The following is a 12303-nucleotide window of genomic DNA, read 5'->3' as shown; positions in this document are numbered from 1 at the left end:
TGGCTTTCCCAGAGGTGACTCATTCTTTGTCAACAATTTCTGAGTGACATAGATTCATACACACACATACACACACACACACTGTGGATCTTAGACTACCAGTGCTTGAAAAATGCCTCGGCTTTCAAGACTCCAATCATTCCTGCACATCTCCCACCGTGTTTTTGCCTTAAAATACTTTTTTTTTTGCCTTAAAATACTTTTAATGATAAGAATTGTCTCTCAAGAAATGAAGTTTACGTAGAAAATATGTTTGAATGAACCATTGCCAGAGAGTAAATGGTTGACCAAAATAATATCTCACACTTCCTAGTTTTCTTGTTTTACACATTCCTTTTGTAAGCATAAATTTTGAAAAATATTATGTCAACAGAATAAACTGATCCCCAAACAACCCTAAAATATAAGTGTAAACTAAGGTTCCACTTTACTGGAAAACTTCAACTCAGAAAGCTGAGTGACTTGTAGATAGAACACAGCAAGAAGGGGAGACCTCTCAGCTCTGACAACAATTTTGGCTTCTGTCTGCTGCCCTTGACATTTGTCAGGAATTTCACAGGGGTGGTAAGTGCCTCCTCATTCAATTTCTCATTTCCCCCCATAGAGAAACAAATCACCCCTTAGAAAGAGATTCTTGTTCAAACTGAAGAATTAGTCACATTTCAGGCAGTATGACATACCTTGGGTAATTTATTTTGAGTCTTTCAGCACAGGTAGGCATATGCTGCCAATAGTGTAGCCAATAACACTGAGACAAGAATTTAACCTAGATTACAAAAGTAGCAGCCCTTTAATGTGAAGACACATTAAGAAAGGACCCTAAACAATCTACTTGTTTATTATGCTCTAAGAGAATGCTCAGAAATCTTTAAAAAAGATAATTTGATTACGATTTTTAAGACTTAAGGAGCCAAGCAATTTATACTGGGTACTTTGTAGACACAAAAGATCACTGCAAGAAGTAAATAGGAATAAACAATGAAATGTGGTTTTCTACAAAGAATGAATTGTCAACATGAACAATATAACATACCTTAAAAACACAGCTGCGTGGCACAGAAGGTGGGTGATTGTGGAGCTTCTGCGGTGGCCCCACAAGCTCATGGAGTTGATTGTTACCAGGGACTGGCACTGTTTGAAAGAATTAATAGCTGTGGCCTTCAACCAATGACTGGTCCAGCTGAGACCCATACCATCCATGCCATGAGAGGTTGCCCAACCATGACACTGCCTGGAGGGCCAGGAACCAGGGGATGGGTAGGCCAGCATCCTCTGATAGAACCAAACATGACTGACTGGCAAATAATAATAATAATATAAATCCAATGAAAATATTCCTATCACTAGGAATCATTTGTAATTATCATTAGGAATCAGATTTCTGCTATACTCACAGACAGCCTCGCCCAGTTGTCACCAGAGAGGCTTCATCCAGCAAGTGATGGAAACAGATGCAGAGAGCCACAGAGGGATATTAGGTGGAGCTTGTGGCATCCTGCAGAAAGGTGAGGGAAGGAGGGGAAGAAAAAAATTGTAGGAGCCAGAGGGTTAAAGGACCCCACAAGAAAACCCACAGAATCAACTAACTTGGGCTCACAGGGGCTCACAGAGCCTGAACTACCAACCAGGGAGCCTTCATGGATCTGACCTAGGCCCTCTTCACATATGTAACAGTTGTGAAGCTTGTTCTTCTTGTGGGACTCCTAACAGTAAGAGCAGGGGCTGTCTCTGAGTCTGTTGCCTGCTTTGGGGACACTTTCCTCCTACTGGGTTCCCTTGTCCAGGTCCAGCCTTAATAGGAGAAGACTGCAACTTGATATGGCATGGCCTGCCCTTTTCTGAAGAGAAATGAAGAAGGTGTCCGTGGGGGAAGGGGAGGGAGAAATGAGGTAGTAGGAAGGGACTGGCAGGAGAAAAGAGAGAAGGAACTGCTTGGGGGAAAAGAAGAGAAAGGAAGGAAGGAAGGAAGGAAGGAAGGAAGGAAGGAAGGAAGGAAGGAAGGAAGGAAGGAAGGAAGGAAGGAAGGAAGGAGAAGGAAAGAAAGAAGGGAATGAGGGTGTGGCCTTGTTGGAGGAAGTGTGTCACTGAGTGTGAGCTTTGAGGTTTCAAAAGCACATGTCAAGTCAGGTGTGTTTCAGCCTGGGGCTCAGGATGGCTCTCAGCTGTGAATCTGATGCCATGAGAGCACTAAAGGACTAAGCCTCTGTAACTGTAAGCCAGACCCAAGTAAGAGTTGCCTTGGTCCTGGTATCTCTTCACAGCAATAAAACAGTGACTAAGACAGTGTCCAAGAGGAAATGGGGAAGATCTGAAAAGCTTCTCAGATGGTGTGCTAAGGGAGAGCATTTTCCGAAGAGCATGAGTTTAACGTTGAGCTTACTGTGACTGTACATAGTGTAAAAACAGGAAGACAAGTCCCACATTGGCAAGAACAAAAAGGTGAGAAGCAGAAAGAGCTGGAAATCCCTCGTTGCCTGGCTAAGAGAGAATTCCCTTTTGGAAGAAAGCCTGCTGTCTTTGCTCTTAGAGAACAGATCCCAGTGGAGAGGAAGGAGAGGAAGCAGGGATCCGAAAGAAGGAATTGCAGTTATAGCACAATACCCTAGGCTCTATGCTGAACACAAAGGGAATGTGTCTGCTCTGTCCCCAACGTGCTTGCAAGAGGGGTCCCTGGAAACAGTGGGCATCCTCTTACTCCTGTGTGGGTGAGAGGAATTCCAGCGGAAATATCAGAACTGAATGTAGAAAGTGGCTGTGTGGAACAATGGACAGTGAAAAGGCCTTCAAGGTGAAGAGAATATTTGCAAATGGAGAACTTAGGCGGGCATGGCGGATCCTGGGACATCAGTTGGTACAGCGCAGGAAAGGCAGGTGTCTGAGGATGAAAATGATAACTGAGAAAAGACAGGAAAAGATTGAGTTGAGGGATGTGGAAGAGAATCCTAACTGGCAGTAGGAGGTCAAAGGACGAGAGAATTAAAAGAAAAAAAAATCAGTAACAATTTTAAAGCTCCTTGATAGTCTTGGATGCTGTCTTAGTTAGCTTTCTGTTGCTCTGATAAAACACCATGACCAAAAGAAACTTGGAGGAAAAAAAAAAAAAGATTGATTTCACTTATCCCAGTCTATCATTAAAGGAAGCCAAGCAGGAAGTAAAGCATCCCCAGTGAGCTGGGCCCTTCTACTTTAATTATCAGTCAAGAAGATGTCCCACAGGCTTACCCAAAGGCCAGTCTTGTAAGGGCATTTTCTCAATTAAGGTTCTCTCTTCCCAAATGACTGTAGCTTGCCTCAAACTGATATAAAGCTAGCCAGCACAGTCGCCAAAAGAATTATAGTGATGTCAGCTATGTACCACTGCGAGAAAAGGGGTGGTTTTTATAAGACACAAGCTCTGCTTAGCTCCCCTCAATCAAATGCACTGGTGCCAAGCTGAAGAGGGCTTGAAGACTAAAGAGATTGCAAAATTGAAGACTGAGGCTGAAATGGATGCTCACCACAGATTTTGGAATTGATAATAAGACCCTGAAGAAACTCATTGAAGGAAAAAAAATATGGGTGATTTTTCCCATAGAATATGTATACATACATCTAACATATCATACCATAACATGTGCTAGAGTACAGCCCCTAAGTGCTTGCTTGGAGTTCAGTGAACTATAGAGTACCAGGTCTCCTGACTGTGCTGAGTCCAGTTGGTATCTAGCCTGAAACTATGAGGTTAACAATTGTCAAATATCTCTTGATATCTGCTATAAAAAGATTCTTTTATTTTCTTTACAAACAAAATTTTCTGTTTGTAGAGAAAAGTTTAAAATGCATAAATTCTTCTGAATACGTACGTAGTTGCCTACACACCAAATCTCTTGACAAAATGATATCTTGATTAGTTGACAATAATGTACATAAGTCAACTCTTCAGCAAAATATAAATATTCTTTAGAAAGAAAAGAAACGATGCCTAGAAATTATACGACAAGTTCTTACTGACCTAACAGCAAAATATTTAAATTAAAATTAGTGATTTTCAGCCATGGAGAGATGCAGTCTCCCTGGGAGGCTGAAGAATAAACAAAATGAGCTCCAAACTAACCTGAACTACATACGGACCTCCAGGCCAGTTTAACCTATATAGCAAGGCCCTGTTTCAAAAAGAAAGCAAAATAAATAAACTTTTGATTGATTCCTTTTTTCATTTCTAAATACGTTTCTCTGGGTTAAAATAAAGCAATGAAAGCCGCTTTAAGAATCATTGGCAATATAAAGAAAACATACCAAAATAACCACAAATATAATTTATTTTAATCCGTCCCACAGTGGTCTGATTAGCACAATTTTTACTAGATTACCTAGTCAAAGTGGACCTCTAAGTAAGCCTCCTAAAGAGCAATGCAAATAGTTCTTGCTATGCCCCAAAATATAAGCACTCTGCACTGAAGAGTAGGCAGACACACGCTGTCACTGTGCATGGTCCCAGAGAGAGGGACAGATGATTAATGTAATAACTGTGCAATACTTCAGTGTTTCTCGGGACATTGTGGCAACATATTGCAAAAAGAGAATCAACCTACAGGTGACATTTGAGGAATGGAGGCATCGCTGTTTAGAACTCATATTTCATTCTGTTTTCAAATGTTGCTAGTCTCTGGATGTATTAACCATGAAATAGTGCATAATTTATTAATCTATATTCCAGCATGATCTGCAAAAACACAGATCAATCAACATGCTGGGTTTTAAGAAGCGTTTAGGTTTTTTTCAAGTGATAAAACTGAAAACCTACTGAATAATTTTATTTTCTTCAGGACAAGGTAGGTTTAAGGCCCTGAACAGAGGCTAAAACAAATATGAGGAGCTAGAGGGTATTGCTGTAGACATTTGTAGTTCTGCTCTCTATGGGGGGCAGGAGGGCTCTGTTGTAGTGGGACAGGGTGGAGTGACCTCAAGGAAATCTCTCCGTAAACATTAAGGCACTGGGAAGGGCCAGGATCGCCACTTTCGGAGTGGATGATGGCTGAGAACTCAGGAGTCGGGGGCTGCCATGCTCACTACTATGGCTCATTACAGTGAACGCCACAGACTAAAGGTAACATTGGGAAAAGCATGAGGGACGATGTGCAGGACAACCAGGCTTAAGGGCATCTTCCCCCAGTGGCGTTGCCCAGAGTCCCAAGGCAGATCCCTACATGCCAAACTCAGCACGCTACTCCACACCACATTCGGTTGCAAATGCCATTGGTCTGTCATTCCCCTGACAATGACACCAGACAACTTAGACAAACTCTTGTCAACCAAGAAAGCTCCTGGGAGCCTTGGTGTCTAGAGATTTTTTTTTTTCACCAACCAAATTCCAACCCCATTTCCAACTCAGCCCAAACACTAACAGACACTCACCACAGATCACATTGTCAGCTAAACCATCTGGTAGAACATGGCTCAGCACTCAACTCCAAAATCAGCCAAGGACCTTGCTTACACTACTGGCCAAATTCTTCAATAAAAAATATCAACCCCTGACAGTGTTTACTAGAAATAGAAAAAATAGTGCATAAACCAGGGTGTGTTCGCACATGCCTTTAATCCCAGCATTAAAGGACCCACAGAGATCCAGAGGCAGGTGGGTCTCTGTGAGTTTGAGGCCAACCTGGTCTACATAGAGAGTAGGAAGGGCTATATGGAGAGATCCTGTCTCAAAGAAAGAAAGAAGGAAGAAAGAAAGGGAAGGAAGGCAGCAAGGAAGGAAGGAAGGAAGAAAGGGAAGGAAGAAGGAAAGGAGGGAGGGAAGAAAGGAAGAAACAAAGAAGGAAGGAAAAGAGGAAGGAAGGAGGGAAGGAAGGAAGGAAGGAAGGAAGGAAGGAAGGAAGGAAGGAAGGAAGGAAGGAAGGAAGGAAGCCAGGCAGCAAGAGAGGAAATGGATAGCAATTATTAATTAATTTTAGGAAGACAAACAACTGTGTGTGTTATCTTAAATAAACTCACCGTTACAGATTTATAGATGAAATGGTTTGCCAGAAAATGGTGGGGGAGAGTGATTATACAAACAGATAATCTATGAGGTAAAAATAAGAGATCCTCCAAAATTAAATTGCTCAAACATAGGTTCCTTGAAAACTTATATAGTTGGTTCACCTAAAACCAAAATTTTACTTCATGAGAGCAGGATCACTTCATGAGAGCAGGGAATCAGTGCTAAATGGTCTCAGGCTTCTCCAGGAAAATGTTTATTTGTACTTGGTATTTGCCTGATCCCTGACTCCTTGGTCAAACTTGCTGGGGTAAGGACTTAGAAATCGAGAGATTCTGATTTGATAATCCAACCCATTATGTTATTACAAGAATAGCAGATAGATGAGACAGATCTCAGCCTGAAGACTTGATTTATTTTAGATGTGTATCAAATGGCATAAAATCAAGATCATAAGAGAATGTTGGTTGTGGCTTAGTCAGTAACTATTTGCTGTGTAAGCATGAAGACCTTAGTTCAGAACCCTCATATAAGCACTCATATAAGAGCCAGGCAAGGCAGCACGAAGCATTCATGTGTAAACCCAGCACTGAGGGGAACCAGGAAGTTTATTGACCTCCCAGGGTAACTTAATCACTGAGCTACCGGTCAGTTAGACTCTGTCAAAATACCAAGGGGGAGAACGACCTAATCGTATTTCCAGAGAGCAGCATCCTCTGTATAGGTTGTAATTTGTCTCCATAAACAATGGCATAAATGTGTCTAAGAAGCAATGTAAAGCCTTGATGATAAGCATGTGATTGCTCGTTTCCCTCCCCATGTCTTGATTCTTTAAGCCTGAAAACTCCACTAATTCATTCACTAACTCATCATGTCCAGTAGAAATGATTGGACCACTGACAACGGCTACTATAAAAATCAAAACTCAAAATCAGAACCACTTGTGACCAATGTCTCTGAGCCCGTAAGAGTCTGTACCTGCTTTCCTGATGTGAGGTGTATTTAACTTTACACTCGCACCTATATCACATCTTTGGAGAGAGTTGTAAGGGACGTTAAATGTGACAGGGACTTAGCTGATACTCTTAAAATTTAAATAAATATTTTTGCAGGATACTTGATCCCGTTGTGAACCCCGAGACTGTGAACTGGAAAAACATGCAGTTGTGGCTCAGCCTAGCACACACCTTTAATCCAAGAGCTTTCTGTAAACAGGATCAAATAAAGTTAACCCTAGGCTAAGAGGTGAGACAAGCAACCAAACAATTGTCAAGAAGTGAGCAGGATCTGGAGGATGGATAGAGACACTCAGAAAGTATAAAGGAGGACATTCAGTGTAAAGACAGTATGGAGAAGGGGCTTTGTCTTCTGGGAGGGAGTAGGAAGGTCAGCTGTGATGCTTTCTCTGCCTCTCCAAGCCGGAAGTTTTTCACAAAAATCATCTGCCTTTTGTAAAATTGAACAATTGGGATTTTCTTCTAAAACAACAAAATAATATTTACTAAGGATAATAGAGAGAAAAAGAAACTAACTTTTTTTTTTTTTTGAGACAGTGTCTCACTATGTAGCTCTGGCTTTCTGGAACTCAGTACGTAGACCAGACTGGTCTTGAGTTTGCAAAGATCCACTTGCCTCTGCCTCCTGAGTGCTGGGAGTAAGGTCATATGCCACCATACCCAGACAAAACTCACATTTTTAATGGGACGCTTACGATGGTGAGCTTAGTCTCTGTATGATTTATGTGGCTTAAAGATCATTAGGAATCAAACATCCAATTAATTTCTATGAGCTTATGTTTTTTAGGCTGGATGAACATACTCCTTTCTAGTAATATATGAAATGCATCATTACTCTTCACTTTCCATTAGGATCCTCTAATACATGATATTTAGAGAAAAAAAAAGTGGATTCTCTGCCATAGGTAATACTACTAGCAAATGGCTAATTTTTCCAACAAATACCTATTGGGACAGATAATTTGCAAGGATGTAACAAAACAATAATTAACAAAATATTTAGAAGCTGCTCAATTAGTACCTTTTAGCCTACCACACAAGCTTAAGGATCTCCTTATCAACCATTTGTTTTTAACACTAAGATTCTGGCAATAGCTTTATGTAACAAGATACAGCATACCAAGCCTGCCACTCAATTTGTTTATGGTCTCAGCTACAATATGAAGCTTTCAAAAACAAAAATCAAAAGTCCTGCTTTTTACATGCTAAATATCTTGTTAAGTATCATTAAACATAGTTATGAACTTAAGGCAGCCAGAGTAAGGAGTTAAAACCTAAACACTGCAGCCTAAACAAAATTTATACAAAACATAAAATAGCTATCACTGGCTGTTTTAAAAATCTCCTAACTGGTTAAAACTTATATAACACATGCACTTTAGAATCGTCATCTATCAAGCTCAGAAAGCACCAGTGTCAACAAAACAATCTCCAAAGCCAAAGAGCAGTCAAAATTAACTCAAATAACGTAACACAATCTAGCTCTACTGACATTCTGTTATTCCTGATATAGAGGTAAATTCTTGAGCTTTGGGGACTTTCACGTGCCACAAAGAACCAGGTATCTCTGTTCATTCAAAGAAGCAGACAGTGAAGTCTAAGGCTGCCATTAACCTCAGTCAAGGACAGGACTGATGGTGCCCGGCTCTGACCTCCCAGGAAGCATGGCTACTGTGTCCACAAAAATACGTGTGAGATAAAAGGCAGGCTGTTCCGGTAGCTAAAGAAATAGCTAACCACCCCACTCTTTAAAAGATCCTTCCCCAAGTAAATCAAAGTATATGTGGGGGGAAATTAAAATATACTTACCTACAGAGTAAGGATTTTGAAATAGTAATGTAATCCCCTCCTCGAAATTTTTAATCCCATCATTTCTGGTTACATCTTAAAGATGGAGCCAGATTCAGTTTCTGCCGATTTATCCTTAAGTATGGCTAGAATCTTTAACCACTAGTATAACTGCAAAGTACTGTCTCCCAGAGTCCACAAGCAATGGAAGAGGAAAAGATGTTCAAGCAGCAGGCAACAACAATCATGTCTCTTCACCCAGCAGAATCCAAGTGGCTACTGACTAGTCTAAAAACAAGGGGATTCATGCACAATACTAAGTGTGTCACAGTCTTCACAGCTGAGAGCTTCTGTAACATGGTGCTCTGTAAGGACCCTGGTCTTCCCAGGCATCAACAGTGAGTCCAAACTTGAACTGGCAACCTTCTCTTTTCTGTGCTCCTTATGCTTCCTTTTCTTCTTGGCTGTCTGTTGTTCTCTTTCACCCTTCACCACTTTTTGCTCACACCTCTTCACCGTCCGACTCTGACAAGGACTCAGTTGACACTTTTCTCTTCATGCACCTTTCTCTTCTTGCTGAGTCCTTTAGTGTCCTTTTCTCTTCCACTCACATTCTCTGACTTCTTTTTCTTTTTTTTCGAACCATCCTTGCTGTCTGAGTCGAATAACGAACCCTCAGGAGACTTATGGCAATGGCTCTTCTTTTTCTTCCTCCTTTTTATTTTATTTTATTTTATTTTATTCCTCCTGTTTATTTTATTTTAGTCTCATCTTCAGAATCCCAAGAACTACTGGGAGAATCAGAGCTTGTTGAAGAAGGTGGTGAATATCTATCAGATTTTTTTCTTTTTTCTTTCTCTTTTTTTTTTCATTTCCACTTAATTTCTCTCTCTCTCTCTTTTTTTTTTTAGTTCTTTCTTCCAATTCTCATTCACTTTTCCTTCAAATTCAGCCAAAACCTTGGAACCTTTCATATTTTTCTTCTAGCTGTTCCTTTACCTCCTCCCAGGTAGGTCTTGGTGGATTCAGATACTCCTGGATTGTTGGCCCTGAAGGCTGTGTTGGACGCCTTGATCAAGCCATCACTATTGGATTCATGTAGGCCATGTGATTATCTCACTTCCCCATGGTGGCAGGCTGGGTGAGAGGAAACAGAGAGCAAGCCTGAGAAGAGCCCTATCAGCCATTTTAAAACTGGTGACAGTATGTATCTTTCATTTCTAGCACTAGAGGGTGAAGGTGAAAGGGTCAAACTAACTTTGTAACCTATATGTCTTTTAAAGCCTATAGTTTTGAGTTTTAGGTCCAGGTTAAGCTAAATCCTCTTAGTACCTTTCCAGAGAACGGAGAAATGTGACCCTATCTGGGAGGACAGATATATAAAAATGAGCAAGCAATGACCTTCACTCAGCAAAAAGAATGACCAGACCCTTGTCTTCGAGATAGTGTTTCTTAGCAACCAACCTCAATCCTTCTTCTGAGTAGCTCCTGACCTCCAGCCAAGAGCCAGCAGCCCTAATCTTCAAGGATGAGCTAACCACCCCCACCTTCAATTGCAGCTGTATCCACACTTGGCAGGACTGGCCAAGCTTGAGCACCTAAGACTAACTAATTATCTTACTTTATAGCTTCCTCATCCAATCCTAAATTGCCAAAACTGCAACTTCAAATTTCCCGCACTTTTTCTTTAAAAAACCTAAGGCCTTTGTCTCCTGGTGCCACTCTTTGCTGACCGGCAGGGGTGACCCCATTGCGCAATGGTTAAATTAAACCTCTTGCTTTTACATCGAGTCATGGTCTGTGGGAGTTTCTGGGAAGGGTGAGATCTTGAACTCCTGAGCTATGAGACCCCAGGTCTTACAAAGGAGGCCAGTGACCATCAGGTCCCTGAAGCTAGTGATGGACAGCCAAGGAAGACAAGTCCAGGAGCTCCACTCCAGGTACAGTGAGGGACTTTGTTTCAAAAATTCAGGTGAAGACTGATCAAGGAAGATGCCCAGTGCCCCCCTGTGGCCTAAACACACACATACACACACACACACAAACAAACACATGCACACACACACTTTTTTTTAGGCAGTTAAAAAACCTTCAAGGACCTTAAAATTTAGCTTATTAATTACTCATAATAAAGTGTCTCCTACTTGGTACACCATGCAGAGGCTTACCTGTGACTCCCTACTTTCCCTGGAATGCCACATACTGACTCAGCAGAGAGGCGCTATCCCTGAGTGTGTACATTGATGAAAGCCTTCCAAGTGACACACGCCAAATTCAATTTACAGGCTAGAAATTAAAAGATGCATTTAATTATCAGCCCCCTAGCACTTCTATTACCTTTTGGCATTTCTGAAGATTAATAAAGTGCTACGTTCCTGCAGATATAACTGGCAGTAATCCACAATTGATCGAGTTAATTAGGCATAACAATTGTCAAGAGCTAAAAATAATGAGAAGGGAAAATTTTAATGAAATGGTGCGTAACACGAGAGAGCTGTTTCAAGATGTATGAGTTATCTGTGTGTGTGTGTGTGTGTGTGTGTGTGTCCATCCATGTGTGTATGTGTGTGCATGTGGCACTGCTTTTAATGTCTCGTTCTGTAAGGTATGGCATAGTTCCAATGCTCTGAGCCACGGAAAACAAGCTGTGAGAAATTTAGTCTTTTCCTCCTCCTCCTCAAAGAATACTCTAAGAAAGGTATCCTCACAGCAGGAATACACAATCACTATGCATCAGAATCTCTCAGTTGCGAGAGCAGAACAGACCTGTGAGTACCAAAGTCACATACGAGTACCAAGTCAACATATTCACGAAAAGTTTAATCTCCCACTCATCTCCCGCCTTTTGGCTCCTCCCCTCTTTCCTGTCATCTGGCTCCTCCTTGCTCAAGATTGTGTCTAGTTGCTTTATTTTGTTCCTGTTTACACAAGAGTTGAGACAGGATGCTTAGAATGAGTATCACAATGCAATATCCGGATTGAAACCAGAGAGTTAGGGGTGGGGTGGGAGAAGGTGGAGAGGCATGGGAGGAGAAGGAGGAGAAGGGGTGAGAGGAGAGCTAGAAGAGCAGAGCTGGAGGAGAGATCTTGGAGGACGTGGAGCATGAACCAGACCTAAGATTTCACAAAAAGCAAGTATAATGTGGGAAATCTAAATGTTAGGAAACTGAGGGCTTGGAGGTTTAGGAGGGAGTAAATATTGCCCAGCATTGTGTTCTAGGTTAACTAAAAACCCAGTCTCTGTGTGGTGATTTGGTTATACAGCTGTTTAAGATTAACAGCAAGCTTTACCAGAAGATAAACCAATAGTAAATATTAATAACTTCCTACAACAGGGACTATTTCTGACAGGAACTCAATGGCAGGCTCTTTGACCTCCCCACCCCCCAAGGGAGGAGCAGTCCTGCTAGACCACAGAGGAGGACTTTGCAGCCAGTCCTGAAGATACCTGATAAAAGAGGGTCAGATGAAAGGGGAGGAGGTCCTCCCCAATCGGTGGACTTGGAAAAGGGGAGGGAGGAGATGAGGGAGGGA

At 41.5% G+C, this 12303-nt stretch overlaps 1 pseudogene; it reads right to left on the bottom strand.

Moving 5' to 3' along the window:
• Window positions 1-9179: 9179 nt before the first annotated feature.
• LOC132647982 (protein FAM133B-like) lies at window positions 9180-9897 on the bottom strand (annotated as a pseudogene).
• Window positions 9898-12303: the final 2406 nt, after the last annotated feature.

This window comes from Meriones unguiculatus, chromosome 15 (genome assembly GCF_030254825.1).
Source record: "Meriones unguiculatus strain TT.TT164.6M chromosome 15, Bangor_MerUng_6.1, whole genome shotgun sequence".
Classification (NCBI taxonomy): domain Eukaryota; kingdom Metazoa; phylum Chordata; class Mammalia; order Rodentia; family Muridae; genus Meriones; species Meriones unguiculatus.
This window is presented reverse-complemented; position numbering and strand designations above follow the sequence as displayed.